At 36.1% G+C, this 15,599-nt stretch overlaps 1 long non-coding RNA gene across 1 annotated transcript in view; it reads right to left on the bottom strand.

Annotated features, from left to right (window-relative positions):
• LOC141571508 (uncharacterized) overlaps window positions 1-15,599 on the bottom strand; it is a 160,151-nt gene that overhangs the window by 123,811 nt on the left and 20,741 nt on the right. The window lies entirely within an intron of this gene.

Genomic DNA, 15,599 nt, shown 5'->3' with positions numbered 1-15,599 from the left:
CTGCACTCTGAGTTACTGACTTAAATTTAAAAAATAAATAAAGACTCCAAGTAGTCACAAAAATCACTCAAATTTTGTTTCTGTCTTCAAAAATCATGACGTCATCATTGTTATTTCAAATCTATTTTAAACACAAGAATACCTAGTACTATAGAGGCTGAACACAAATTGTAGCTAAAAATGAGTTCCAAAAGCTCTGAATCATGAAGCTTGTAGTTTCAAAACAAACACATGTAGCTGAGTGTATGTGTGCCAGGACCAACTTACAACTGGAGTTCTCTGAATTAATGTATGCCGAATGTTTATTGAAGGAAAAGTAAGAACGATGTATACATTTGAAGTTTATATGTATGTGGAATTTTATATTATATATAAATGTATATTTATTTTAAAATGTTGTAAGATATAATTCTTTATACAATATATTATATAACATTCAGATTAATATACATTTATATTAATATCATGTAATATTTATTATGTATTTAGATATATAAATTTATATAAATATTTTACATCACATATAAATGACAAATGTTATGAATAATATATAGAGAATCATTATAAATATATCATTATATATGTACTATACGAGGTCAGACAATTAAGTTCAAGAACTCATCCTAGAAAAAGTGCTACATACCTCATTGCTGAATATCATTATGGTCAACTTTGAAGTATTCCCCTTGGGAAGCTATGCACCCACGCCAGCGCCTAGTCCACCCTTCAAAGCAATTTTGGAACTTTTTTTCTGGGATGGCCATCAGAGCTGTCATTGTATTACCCTTGATGTCCTGAATGTCATCAAAATGCCTTCCTTTCAGTATTTCCTTTGTCTTTGGGTAAAGAAAGAAGTCACTGGGGGCCAGATCAGATGAGTAGGGAGGGTGTTCCAATACAGTTATTTGTTTACTGGCTAAAAACTCCCTCACAGACAGTGCTATGTGAGCTGATGCATTGTCGTAATGCAAGAGCCATGAATTGGTGGTGAAAAGTTTAGGTCATTTTCGTCTAACTTTTTCATGCAGCCTTTTCAGCACTTCTAAATGGTCAACTTTTTAACTGTTCGTCCAGTTGGTACAAATTCATAATGACTAATCCCTCTGATTAAAAAAAAAAAAGTTTAGCAACTTGGTCACAACAAGTTCACAAACTTAATTGTCCGACCTTGTATGTAATTGAAATTCTATAATAATTCCAATAGTTGTTTAGAATTTAGAGCAACAAGAGATTTTTACAGGGAGGGTTATTTTTATCATTGATGCTAGTTAGCATTGCTGGTGCACTGTGATAATAATAAGTGAAACTATTTTAAATTTGTTTTGTTGTTGCATTTAAATTCTCTACAGACAGTGCCACTTTTCTTGTTGTCACTGTCCCACTCTGACTCCACTGGTTGGTTTTTACTCATATTTTATTCCCAGTGCCCAGCAGAGCCTCACATTTGGCAGGTGGTCCTTGAACACATCCCATTGCCTACAGTTAAGATAAGTGGAGAGTGGTCTTTAGAAACGCATCTCTACACAGAATGCTTGTCCTCTACCCAGGCCCGGGCCAGGGGTCGGAGTGAAGCATCCCTCTATTCTATTCCACCTGTGCAGTGATGTGGGCGTGTATGGTCCCTCGCCCATCTAGAACCCGGGATGAACTGCCCCCCTCTGCCAGTCCATTTGGGACCATCCTTCTCAGGGAGGACTTGTGGCAGCTTGGGGGTTCGCACTGGGCACAGGCATCTGCTTGCAGCAGCACAGAGTTCTGAGTTTTTCTGCCAGGGCAGGGGCAGCCAGAGTTCTCAAGGTCCAGGACTATATTAGGAAATATATGCACCAAGGGAACAACAAACATGTTTGTTTCCTTCCAGCACAGTCGGCTCTGCTTATCGCAGACACCTCCCTTTCTTCAGCAGAAAGCACAGTCCTGGGAGGAACGTTCCTGTGGGGTTTGGGAAGTTTTTCCTCTATCTAAATGAGGTCTTGCCCTTGGTATTTGTGAAATCATTTCCAAAAGAAATCTTTTCTCTGAGACCAACAAATAGCCTTTGAAAAATCAAATGCGAGTAGCAGTGTAAAGGAAACATTCCTGAAGGTGAATGCAATAGGTTTGTGTGTGTCACTTATTTGTTGAAGAACCAGCAGCAGATACCTTCCTGAAAGTTCCAACAATCTTGCCTGCTGTTGTCCATTGCACTTAGTGCACTTAGGGCGGGGGGTGAGGGGTGGGGAAGAAGACGGGAGCATCTGGGTAAATGTCCCTCGTGCCACCCATCATTTACAGGCTTTGGTGCTTCCAACAGTGCTTTGAACCAGTGGACACGACTGAGCAATCAGAAAACCATCCTGTTCCTCCTACCCACCCACCGCAGGGCTAATTCTTCCCCATACCTTTCATGAAAGAGGACACAGCCTATGAATTTTCTGCTCACTTCCTATGAATGTAAGTTCCTCAGTTTTCTGCTAGTCACAAAACTGCATTCTTTCATTTATTAAAATGTCCAATCATATACAATAGTCAAAACTCTGAAATTCATTTAAAATTAAATCTCTCCCTTCCCCAGTGTGGGCCTGTTCCAGGCAGGGCATCGTAGTCAAAAGGGAGGTACGGTGGGTTTCCTCTCTAGTTTGCTCTCTAGTGTTGGTAGCCTCCTTTCCCCAGCTTAAGAACCGAGGATTTGGATTCCTCCAGAAACGGAGAGTAGAGGGATGTAAGGTAAACAGCACGAAGGGCCTATGTAACTGACAACCTTGGCTATGCCGTCAGCACTTATGGTCTTTCTCTCCTAGCTGCTTCTGTGGGTTCTTTGGTGGACCTTCCCCCATCACCGGCGATCACTCCTTGCAGTTCTCCCTTGCTGGTCACCAAGGAGCACCCTTCAGCCTGAGGGTATCTGCAAGCACACCTCCAGCCTCTGTCTGCTGAGCTCCCTTACCCTCCTGGTGGGGTTTTGGGCTGGGGCTTTCACAAGTCCAGGCTAACACTCACTCTCATGTAGTTTTGCTTAGGTTGCCTTCAGAATGGAGGTGGAACCTTTGTCTTCAGGTCTTGGATGACACAGAGACAGGGTTTAATTTTCAAACTATAACGACCGTCCAATTCATACCTATCTCCTGATTTACAATTTACAGAGTGTTTTTGAAAGTCATGTGTGTATGGAGATTGAAAAGTTAAATGAGGCAACAAGGTGATATAAGTGATGGAGCACTTGTCTGATTCTGTGACAACAGGTGCAACACTAGAGTGGAAGGCTTTTAAGTTGAGGGGGTCCTAAGAGGTCCTGAGACCTCTTGTTTTAACCAAAATGCATAGAAGCCAATACAACCCTTGCCTCCTTAGGCAGGCTGCCTGTCACATACACCTGCAGCTCTGTAGCATGAATGAAGGACATTGCTTCATCTGCATTTATAGGTTCTATGAGGGCATTGAACCAGAAATGGAACAAATACTGTTTTAGAAATAATAGGTAATGGGGCGATACTTGAAAGAATTAATGTGGGACAATTACAAACAGAATTATGGACAACTGGCCAATCAGTCAATCTGTTCAAATAAAATCATCAAGAATAATAAGAACAATCATGGCCCATAAAGTAACATGGAAAATTACAAATATCCCTAGGTGTAAAGGAAGTACTCAGAAATAGAAAATGAAAATCTACATGAAGATGAGGACATAAGTACAATTGAGGCCTTTTTCCTAAAAATTTCATTTCTGCCAGGAATGAGGGATTGGTCATTAACATCATCCCATGGCCTAGAAATAGTTGAATAATATCTATAAGTGTGGCATATACATATACAAATTTTACCTATAGAGATCGCATATATGATTCTTGGAATACATTCCGCAATAGGGTTCTGTACCTTCTTGAATCATCTTTAGTCCCTTCCCTTCTTCAGCTTGAGAACCAAGGCTTTTGATGATCTCTGTAAAGTCTAAGCTGGTAAATGCCTTCCAGCATTGCTATGGAGAGGCACTTATCCTATATATTTGCAAGTCACTACCCTATACTGACCAAATAAAGGGCACCTCTTAGTAAAGTACATCTGAACGTGTCCTGATCTTGGTGCCTTAGGCTGCATCTTTTACACTGTCACAAAATTATTTCATTTGATCATTAAATAACTTTACAGGGTTAATATTAATATTCCAGATAAAAGAACACGGCTTATGAAGGTTAAACTATTTGCTCAATGTCATATTGTAAGTAGCATTGTAAGATGAATATTTTTGCCCTTCATTAATATTTTACTTGTTTATAATGTTATAAAAGACTTCAAAGTAGAAACTTTCCCATCGATTATCTGTTGATTTTCACAAATTTGTAACTTAGCCAGAGATCCCTGTTTCACAGATGAAAACATGTTAGGTCACACAGTTTGTAAGTGTAAGATTCCTAACTCAATCCAGGGCTTTCTCTACAACCCGATGTTGGATCTGTGTATGTTTCCCTTTCTAAAAATGTGTACATTTCTTTATTCAGTTTATACATAATTTATAATTAAACTTACTGAGAAACGCATAAATGTGGCTGTCACTTATTCCTAATCTCTTCCCTCTTACTTCCTCATTTAAACAGCCAGCAGCTTGAACCACAAGACAGAATGAATAAAAATCCAATGTGAGTACTTTTTGTTTATATCAATTTCAGTGCTGGCCCCCAAAATACAAACCAGTATCAACAGTTTGAAATTACTGTGTTAACATTTTCTGTTTCTAAGCTAAGCTAAACATTGGAGCAAACTGTATTGCAACACATATTTGTTTTAACTCCAATACAACTGATATTCTTATCCAAGACATGTTAACAAACTTTCCCGTAGTTACCCATAGAGTGATGGAATGAAGTTAATGGAATACTTTGGTTTATAAACTTGAGTAGAAATAAAAATTTTACAATTTTTTACAACTCAAAAATTTGTGTTTTCTTTCCTATTAAATTACTTTGCTCTGTGTCAGATATAAAAATCCTTATGCTTCATCCAGAAAAACATTCCATTTTAGCCTACATTTTGTAGTAATAGCCCCTCAGTGGAAATATATTAACAAGAACATTGTTATGAAATTGATTTTTTTCTCATCTTACCATCAAATTTTATGAGAAAATAAAGAATAATCCCCTGCCTGTACTCTATTCTTGTGCAGATGGATAAGAAAAATCTGATTATTCAGATTTTATCTCATATCTCATGATGTGGTAACCAAAATCTCCTTGGAATACAAGTTTATATTACCAATGCTGACTCATTTTCTTAGGGATCATTTGGCTTTCCCCTGGTAAAAAATTATACCCTTGGAAGGACAACTAGCTTAAAAATTAGACAAATTATCTTTTGATCAATTCTTCTAGTTGATTCTTATAGGCATATAATTGTAAATGCAAAACCCAAAACTAAAAATGCTTATTAGTGTATCGTATATAATAGTAAAAATTTAAAACAAAATAAAATTTTAACAGAAGAGACTGATTAAATAAGTTTTGATATATGCTTATGATGAAATATTATTCACCAGTAATATAATATGCCTATAAAGACTTATGACTTGACAAAAATTGCTCATGAAATAGGTTAAGTTTCTAAAAGCATATTATAAAAAAATACCATATGATCAGCTCTTAGATGCACATTTTTCACCTTTTAATATTTTAAAAATCAGAATGCATCTTGAAATTCATGGTGTCTTATAACCATTGTAAGCCAGGTAGCAGTGGTGGCAGTTCTTGCTGGCATATGGATGAAGTTGGCCCTTAATCCTATTGAAATGACTGGACAACTGTCAATCCTCATTGTTTCACTCATGAAACCATTTAAGGACACCTTTCAGAAGGAATACAAAACCTGATAGTTTCCTGAAAATCTTATATAAACTCTTATAACAAAAAGTGCTAGCAACAAAACTCACCTAAGGTGAAAGAACTGAATGCTTTTCCCACTAAAACTGGAAGAAAGCAAGGCTTTCTCTCACAATTTGTACTGAAAATAAAATTGGAAGTCTTAGCCAGTATGATAAGGTAAGAAAAAAAGCAACAGAAATCTTACAGATACGAAATAAAGAAAAAATACTGTCTTTATTTACAGTATACTAGATTGCCTAAATAGAAAATTGCAAGGAATCTATAAAAACAAACAAACAAACAAAAAACATTGCTAGAACTTATAGGTGAGTATAATAAGGTCACAAAGCACAGGAAAACACACAAAAAGCAATCCTGATTCTATGTATTAGCAATGAATAATTGGAATACAACATCAAAAATATAATACCACTTACAATAGCTCACCTCCCCCACCCTCCAAAGCAGGCATAACTTTAACAAAACTTGTATGAGATCCACATGATAAGAAATGCAAAACACTCATGAAAGAAATCAAAGACCTAAATAATTGAAAGATATATGTATTCATGGATTGGAAGACCCAGTATAGTTAAGATGTCAATTCTCCTCAAATTTAGCAATAGTAGTTTTACAACAATTCCAAGCAAAGTGAGAAATATTTTCTTTTTTTTGTAGAGCTGATTCTAAAATTTATATGTTAAAGCTCAAGAATAGAATAGCCAAAATAATTTTGAAAAAGAAGAAGAAAGTTAGAATATTCATGTTATCAAATTATAAGATTTACTCTAATTATACAATAACCTTAACTGGAAAATGTATATAATCATAAAAATCAATGGAATAGAATATAAAGAGTCAAGAAATAGAGCCACATCAAGATGGTTAATCAATTTTCGACCAAGATAAGAAACAATTAAAAGGAGGAAGAGTAATCTTTTCAATAAGTGGTGTTGGAACAATTAACATCCATATGCAAAAAAACGAAACAAAACAAAATGAAAAACCTCAACATAATTTTTGTACAAAAATTAACTCAAAACGAACCAGGAATAAATATAAAATGTCTTCTATAACTATAAAACTTTTCGATGAAATTGTAAGCAAAAAAAAAAATCTTTTAGATGAAATTATAAGATCTTCACCCTGGGGTTGGGTGAAGGTCTCTTAGACATGATACGAAAAAACACAATCAATAAAAGAAATAATTAGTCAAGTTGGATTTCATCAAAATTAAAATTTTCTTTTGAGAAAGATTGTTAAGAGAATGAAAAGCGAAGTCACAGACTGGAAGAAAATATTTAGAAATCATATATCCAATCAATGACTAATACCCATAACATATAAAGAATTCTCAAAACTCAACATTAAGAAAATAAATAAACCAATGAAAAAATGAGCAAAAGATTTCAGAAAATAAATTATATCAATGGCAAATAAACATGTGAAAAGCTACTTAACATTATTATCCACTACAGAAATGCAAATTAAAACTGAGATACATACCTATGCGTGTGTCTGAAATTTCAGTGCTGGCAATATTAAAAAAAAAAAATATTAAAAAAAAAGGCAATATTAAAAAAAAAAAAAACCTGACAATACCAAGTGTTGCCAAGTATGGGGGGCAACTAGAATTTTATCGGTCGCTAGTGAGAATACAGAATTTTACAGTGTACTCTAGAGAATAGGTTGGCAGTTTCTTATGAACATGAATTTACTGTATGAATGAGCAATCTCAATCCAGGGCACTTACACTAGAGAACTGAAAACTTATGTTCACACAAAAACCTGCATATAAATGTTTATAGCATCTCTCTTTATAATTTTAGAAAGCTGGAATTTCCTCACAATGAGTGGATAACAAATTATAGCATAGCTATACAATGGCATGTTGCTCATTAAAAAAATAATAAACTATCAATTCACAAAGAAACAAGGGTGAGTTTTCAAAGGCATCATGATGAATGAAAGATGTCAGTCTTAAAGATGATATACTGCATGATTCCATCTATGTGACATTCTAGAAAAGGCAAAACTGTGGTGACTGAGACGAATCAGTGGTTGCCAAAGATTGGGTGTGACAGAGGGTATGACTGAAAAGGGGCAGTTCAGGAAGGTTTTGGGGTGGTGAATGTGTTCTGTATCTTGATTGTGATGATGGTTACGCAAATCTACACATGTAGTAAAACTATAGAGCTGTATGAGGTATGACAATTACGTTTGCAAACTTGCCACCATGTGCTTACATTGGCAGCACTGTACAAACAGCTCGGTAAGGTTTCATAACCTTGGCATATCAGTGTCTCACAGCTGTATTCATGTCAATGTGTGGTGGTGTCTTGCTGAGTGGCGTTCATTATTGTTGCGTGTTTTTGTGTGCCCTCGCGAGAATGTCTGAGTTTGAATTAGAGCAACAAACAAACATTAAATTTCTTATTAAACTTGGCAAGAATGGAACTGAAATCAGGGACATGTTAGTCCAAGTTTATGGGGATAATACCATGAAGAAATTGGCAGTGTACAAATAGATTAAACATTTTTCTGAGGGGAGAGAACATGTCACTGATGAAGAGAGTTCAGGGCAGCCAGTAATGAGCAGAACTGATGAAAACATTGCAAAATTTCATTGAATTGTGTGTCAAAATTGTTGGCTGACTGTGAGAAGCATAGCAGACCAGGTAAACATTGATAGAGAAACAGTTAGGAAAATCTTAACTGAAAATCTTGGCATGAGAAAGGTGTGTGCAAAAATGGTCCCAAAGGAGCTCACAGAGACACAAAAGGAGAGTCGAAGTTTGCCAAGACCTTCTGGAGAGGCAAGGCAATGTTTTGTGTCGTGTTATCACTGGTGATGAAACATGGGTGTGCCAATACGACCATGAAACAAAACGTCAAAGTGCACAATGAAAGTCAGCCAATTCTCCACGATCAAAAATGTTCTGTTAGTCCAAATAAAGAGTCAAAATGATGTTGCTAACCTTTTTTGATATCAGAGGGATTATTCATCATGAATTTGTACCAACTGGACAAACACTTAACCAAGTTTACTGTTTGGAGGTGCTGAAAAGGCTGTGTGAAAAAGTTAGATGATCTGTACTTTTCGCCAACATTTCATAGCTCTTGCATCACGACAATGCACCAGCTCACACGACACTGTCTGTGAGAGAGTTTTTAGCCAGTAAACAAATAACTATTGGAACACTTTCCCTACTCACCTGATCTGGCCCCCAATGACTTCTTTCTTTACCTGAAGACAAAGGAAATATTGAAAGGAAGACATTTTGATGACATTCAGGACATCAAGGGTAATATGACGACAGCTCTGATGGCCGTTCCAGAAAAAGAGTTCCAAAATTGCTTTGAAGGGTGGACTAGGCGCTAGTGTTAGTGCATAGCTTCCCTAGGGGAGTACTTTGAAAGTGACTGTAGTCATATTCAGCAATGAGGTATGTAGCAAATTTTCTAGGATGAGTTCGCAAACTTAATTGTCAGACCTCATATAGTCCAAAAGGTCAATTTTATTTTATGGTAATTAAAAAAACTTAAATTATATCTCTATGGAAGTCTATTTAGGTGGGACAGATAAAAAGAGAGGTAACTTTTTTCAAAAGCACAGTGTCATAGGTTTTTCTGGATGGTACATAAACTACGTTGTGGTATCTCATAATCAAAACACCTCAAAGTTAAGGAAGCATGGTTTACATAATTTTTAAGGTGCACATAGAGATGAAAATTATCATCCGAAGTGTTAATAGTGGTGGTCTTGGGTTGTGAAATATACATACTTATTATTTTTACATAGTTTTCATTTTTAAACAATGAGTAAGAAGTCCTTTTATAAATAGAAAAATAAAGAGTGGAATAAATACCTTAAAATTCTTATAACAACAGAAGTTTAGGTAGAGGTTGTGCCCTGTTTGTCCTGGTTCTGCAAACACAAAGGGTCTCATCTGTGAATAAGATATGATGAGGTGATTCACCAATCTTGGAACTCCCTGAAGGTTAATGTAGTTCTTATTACTTACACCTACCCTCTCACCAGAAAATTCCTCAAGAGACACACATCACGAAAAATCTGCAAAGAAATAATCAGCTTGGGATTGTTTCTGGCAATTGTAAATGTGTTAGAGTTGGAGAATTCCCCACAAAAGTAAAAAACAAAAAAACAAAACAAAAACGAAAACAAAACAAAACAGAAAACAAAGAATTATTATCTTTATGGGGAACCAGAATACTACCTTTGGCTGCTTCTTTTTAAAACTCTCAAATTATTAGATATGATAAGAAAGCCAACATTTCAGAATAGGTAGAATAATGCTAGTGGTAGATGGGTATGTGTTTTCTGTCTCTGTCCCATCATACACGTGCATCTCCACATGTCGGTTCTCCTCTCTCCTCCTCTCTCTGTACTCCATCCGTAATGACTCCAGTAACAATAACTGTCAGGGGCTGGAATAGTAAACATTTTGTAAAAGCAAATGGTTTCCAAATGTGGACTTTCTCTCAGTGAGCATCCCTCAGAGACTGACTTGGAACACCGGAGCAGGTAGGAATGCTGAGCCCAGAGCATGGTGATAGAACCAAGGGGCTGAATCAGTGACTGTGAACCTCAAACCCATCTGCAGCCTCCCCTCTTTTTCCATACACAGGTGACTTTACCTGGCCTATTGGTTCAGTACACAAAAGAGATCCCGTGTGAGCTTTGCACACAGTGTTTGCTTTACGGACCATTTACAAAGATTTCTAAGCACAACCTGGCCTATGGCAGGGGGATGGTTGGACGAGAATAAGTAGCTGATAAGGTCCCCTGGTCTTTGGGTCTTCTGCCCAGAGAAAAGTCCTTTAATTGTACTAAGATTCATCTTCTACATTTTTAGCATGACCCCTCGATCTCTGAGGATTTCCACTTTGACTAGATCAGGAACCTCAAAGCTGTTGATTGATTTACCTGTTTCATGGGTATCCACAATATTATGGAATATTAATAAAATGTAATACATTACTGAATTTAGAAATAGTTTCCAAATTTTAAGGATGTGAGTAACAAAAAAGGCAGCAACGAAAGAATGACATACAATTTTATGAACGTACTCTGTCCTGAGGGATGCCTGTTTGAGACCAAATGGCATATATGAAAACAATAACAACTTTCATTGCCAGGTGGTGGAATGACGAGTGATTTTTAAATATTATTTATATGTTTTCAATTTCTTTGTCTAGGACATATATGTCTTTACAGGAAAAAAAAAAGAAAAATCCTGAAAAGTAACAGTCTAAAATGTAACTGTTATCTCTACATTTTAATTTAGATTGGATTTTTATATTTTGATAAAGTGGAAGCTTTCTCTAGTTCTATGTTACCAATGAAAGGTGTATTATTTTATAATTAAAATATATGCTCTTAAATACTAAAACAGGTGGCGGGGGGGCGGGCCATTGGAACTGAAGAGAAAACACTTTGTTATATTTAACAGTTATTTCAAGCCACCCAAAAAGTGCTTCACTTGGTATATCCTGGTTCTGCCTCCTATATGCCCATGTCAGAGTCCCCTAGGTTCTGGATTGCTCCCCTTTAGAAATCTGGGTCCCTAGGCAATTTCCTGGACCTTCCCTGCTGAGAAAAATTATTCTGTGGAAACATAGGACCAGCTCATTTTACAGACTAGAGGGATTGTTGTCAAAAGCAAAGAATTTCTAGGCTAAATGCCATCTAGAATTTCTAGTCTTAATAGCTCAACTATCATGGCAGCTGAATGAAGGCTGAGAAACATGGGGACACCTAAAGGTGACTGGAATTAGCAAAGCAAAGCAGTGTTCACTTTCCAACCAGGGGGCTCCACGTCCCATAACAAATAGCTTTACCCAGGTCTAGGGATGCTGCCGTCTCTTCTCCATGACAGAGCAGGAACTGGAAGCAGGGGGCCAAGACTTCTCAGAAATTTACACAGATGCCAGGACTTTCCTGAGCCGGTGGGGCACACATCATCTTCAAAGGGCTCCCACCCCATTCGTCCCTTTGAAGAACTTGCTTGGCTCAGGAGAATATATCAAAATTCTTGCTGTTTAATTTTTACAGGAAGCCACGGCACTGATAAATGAGAGCTCATCCATACATGTTTTTACTCTGTTACCTAAGAAACTATCTTCAAAACAGAAGTCCTCATAAATACTCTGGAGATGCATCAGACGCTCTCCGGCGCTGTGCGACACTGTGTATATTGTTTGGCAGCAGTGCACTGGGGGAAGATAAACTAGCACATTTTGCCAGGATTCTATTACTCTTGACCCTGACCTTGGCTGAAGGCTGTTTCCAGTTACACTCCATCTTAAAGAAAGACAGCGCCTACTTTCCCTGAGGTTCCTTCTTCCCCTCTCTTTCCAGTTGCCCCAAGCACAACACTATGTGTGCTGACTCACTGTAGGGAAGAAACGGCTGCTGTTTCCCTCCTTAGGTTTCTCATTGGAACAAGCATTCAAGTGCAACATGAAATCCTCTTCTTTAAGCAACGGAGTTTCGCTCTTAGAAAGTACTTGATCTTGAAGTTCACAATACCGTACGATAGCACTGTGTTGTTCAGCAAATCTCTAGAACTTATTCATGCAGCGTAACTGAAACTTTACACCCATGGAGCAGCAGCTCTCCACGTCCCCACCTCCCAGGCCCTGGCAGATACTCTAGTATTCTCTGTTTTTCTGGCTTAGACTGCTTTAGATACCTTGTGCAAGTGGCATCATGCAATATTTGTCCTTCTGTGACCGGCTTACTTCATTTAGCGTGTACCCTGGATTCAATCAGGTTGTCACAAATGACAGGATGTCCTTCATTTTTAAGGCTGAATAATAGTCCATTGTATATTTATATACCAGGGGTGCCAAAAAAATGTACACATTTTTAGAGATGTTATCTATGTATTACTTTATGATGTTGAATTGAATTACGGCAGCAATGTGTAGTGTGATGGTCACTCAAAAGATGGCGTTCATCAAATGAAAGCTAGTGCCATTCATTGTATTACAATTTTAATATGGCTTTTCCCTTAAAGTGTGTATACATTTTTTTTTCACCCTCTGTATATACATATACAATCACATTTTTTAATCCATTCATCTGCCAATGGACATGTGTGTTGTATCCATGTCTTGGCTGTCATGAATAACGCTGCAATGCACGTGGGAGTGCAGACATCTCTTCTAGATCCTGATTTCAATTCTTTTGGATGTGTCTACTCCGGATTGTGGTGACGGTATGACAGGTGTGTGTATATATCCAAACTCATCAAATTGTACACATTAAATGTGTGCCGTTATTTGTGTATCAATTATACTTTAATAAAGCTATTTTTTAGAGAAGAAAGTATCCTGATCTTAGCACAATATCGCTCACTACGATTTTTTCTCCCTGATAGTGACAACCCAATTCACCGGCACCCCCACTACAACACGAAGTTCCCCAGCGTCCACTGGCAATGTGTGGTCTACAGTAATGCACCCTGTCCCATCCATCATGCCCATCAGCGTGGGCTGGGCTCACTTCAGATAGTCTCAAAAAAAAAAAAAGTTTCCCACTGAGGTGCCAGCAGAAACAATGACGCTCCTGCAGCCCAAACAGCCTGGCATCTGATCTCGGGGCACAGTCATGGGCTTCATGGATAGACTTATGTTATATAGTAGTTAAAGCTGAGTTGCATACTGTGTAATTGCACAGTTTGAAGATGTGAAGGTGTATTCATACACTTGAAAGTGAAAATAACTGTTGAACAAAAAAATATTTGTTGACCACTTAGAATATATTATTTACATATATTGTTATCCTTATGTGGTAGGGGTTATTATCCCAATTTTATCTATGAGTAAACAAAAACATGGTGAGGATAAATAATTTTTCCATGGGCAATCAAATGGTAACTGACAGTCAGAGACAAGGTTTGAACCCAGCTTGTTTCATTCCAAAGGCCAGCTCCCCCCCGCCCCACTTTCTGCTCTACTGTATGTAAGTATAACACCAAGAGATCTGAAACATCTAAAAAGTGGGAAAATCATGAATAAAGTATCTTCATACAACTGACAAATATGTGAAATATATTTAATTCTTGTAGCAAAATATAGATCCTCCAAGTTGATAGAAATTATTCTAACATAATCATGAGACCAGTTTTGACAAATAGTGATCCTGTTATTCAAGTATGTAAAGATATAAAAATCCAATCTAAATCCAAAATGTACAGATAACAATTACATTTTAAGTTGTTACTTTTCAGGTTTTTTGTTTTGTTTTGTTTTTTTTATAAGAAATATGTGTTCTAGACAAATATTGAGAACATATAAATAGTATAAAAAATAAAAACCCCTCATAATCACAACTCCCAGCAATAAAAGTTGCTACTGTTTTCCTATATGTGTTTTTGGTCTACTGCAGACATGCCCTAGGATAGAGTGCTTTAATAAAATCACATATTGCTCTTTCATTATTGCCTTTTCTTTAGTCATGTTCTTAACATTTTTGAAATCAGAAATTGTAAATCCAGTTGCATTTTCTGATATTTCATAATTTATTTAACTACTGTGTTCTTCCTGGGTATTTAGATTTTTGCTAGCTTTTCATGTAATTACCAAACATGAACTTAAATGTATCTACATGTCTCTGATCATTTATCAGGATACATTGTTTCCCCCAATAAAATTACTAGGGTAATAATCTGAAAAGGTTAAGGCCTTATATGAACATTGCTAATTTGTTCCCCAAATAAACTATTTTCAACTTATTTAGGTGATGTACAAGAGTCTTAATTTGCTCACACAATTCACCACACCAGTGGTTTTAATCTGTACTAATATGATGGGCGAAGAATGATAACTTCTAAATTTTTAGGAATTCTGTTGGGGTTGGTTATATTTGTTTTCATATATGCTTCGGATATTTTAAAATTTGTTTTTCATTGTCTGTTTTTTCCTCCATTTTTGATTTAAGAAACTTTAAAAATATACAGTTAAGGATATATAAAATATTAAGGTATTAAGCTTAATATTGATTCCAAATATTTTCCCAATATTTTGCCTTACAGATTTTGTCTATAATATGTTCATTGACAAACTATTTCAATTTCATTATAAATGTGTTTTGATTACGTTGTTATTTATTTACTTTTGGTTGTCGTGTGTGTGTGTGTGTGTGTGTGTGTGTGTGTGTGTACCTCATGTACCTCAACACTCAATATCGAGTGCGTATTTACTTCTTTTTCTGGTTCTTTCAGAGTTTCTCTTTTTATATTTAATTTTATATTAATTTTGAATTAATTATGACATATAATATGATTTAAAATTTTAACTATGTATATTTAAAGTAGTTGGCATGTGTGTATAATATATATACATATATTTTTAACTAGTTGTCTTTAATATTCCTCATGAATGAAATTTAATTTAAGAAGAATGAACATCTAGAGACAGAATATGGATCTCCTTTTTTTCATTTTTAAATTCCTTATTAAAGTTTTATTATGTTCGTATGTGTGCTTTGAACATTTTTGTTGGGCTGGATAGTTTATGGATATTTTTATTATTAATAAGCATAGATTATTTCCTAGATCATCTTCAAACTGATTTGTGTATCTACATGAGAAAATTATTGAGTTTGATTTTTATGTTGTTCCAATAACTTAATTTTAAGCTGTTATTAAAGACAAGAAAATTTTAGTTGATTAATTCCTGAAATTTTGTTACTATATTTTACAGCTGTGAACCCAGATTATTGTTGTTAAAGAGTGTGTG

Source organism: Rhinolophus sinicus, linkage group LG05 (genome assembly GCF_036562045.2).
Source record: "Rhinolophus sinicus isolate RSC01 linkage group LG05, ASM3656204v1, whole genome shotgun sequence".
NCBI classification, from domain to species: domain Eukaryota; kingdom Metazoa; phylum Chordata; class Mammalia; order Chiroptera; family Rhinolophidae; genus Rhinolophus; species Rhinolophus sinicus.
Note: the sequence above shows the minus strand (reverse complement) of the source record. Positions and strands in the feature narration are given on the sequence as shown.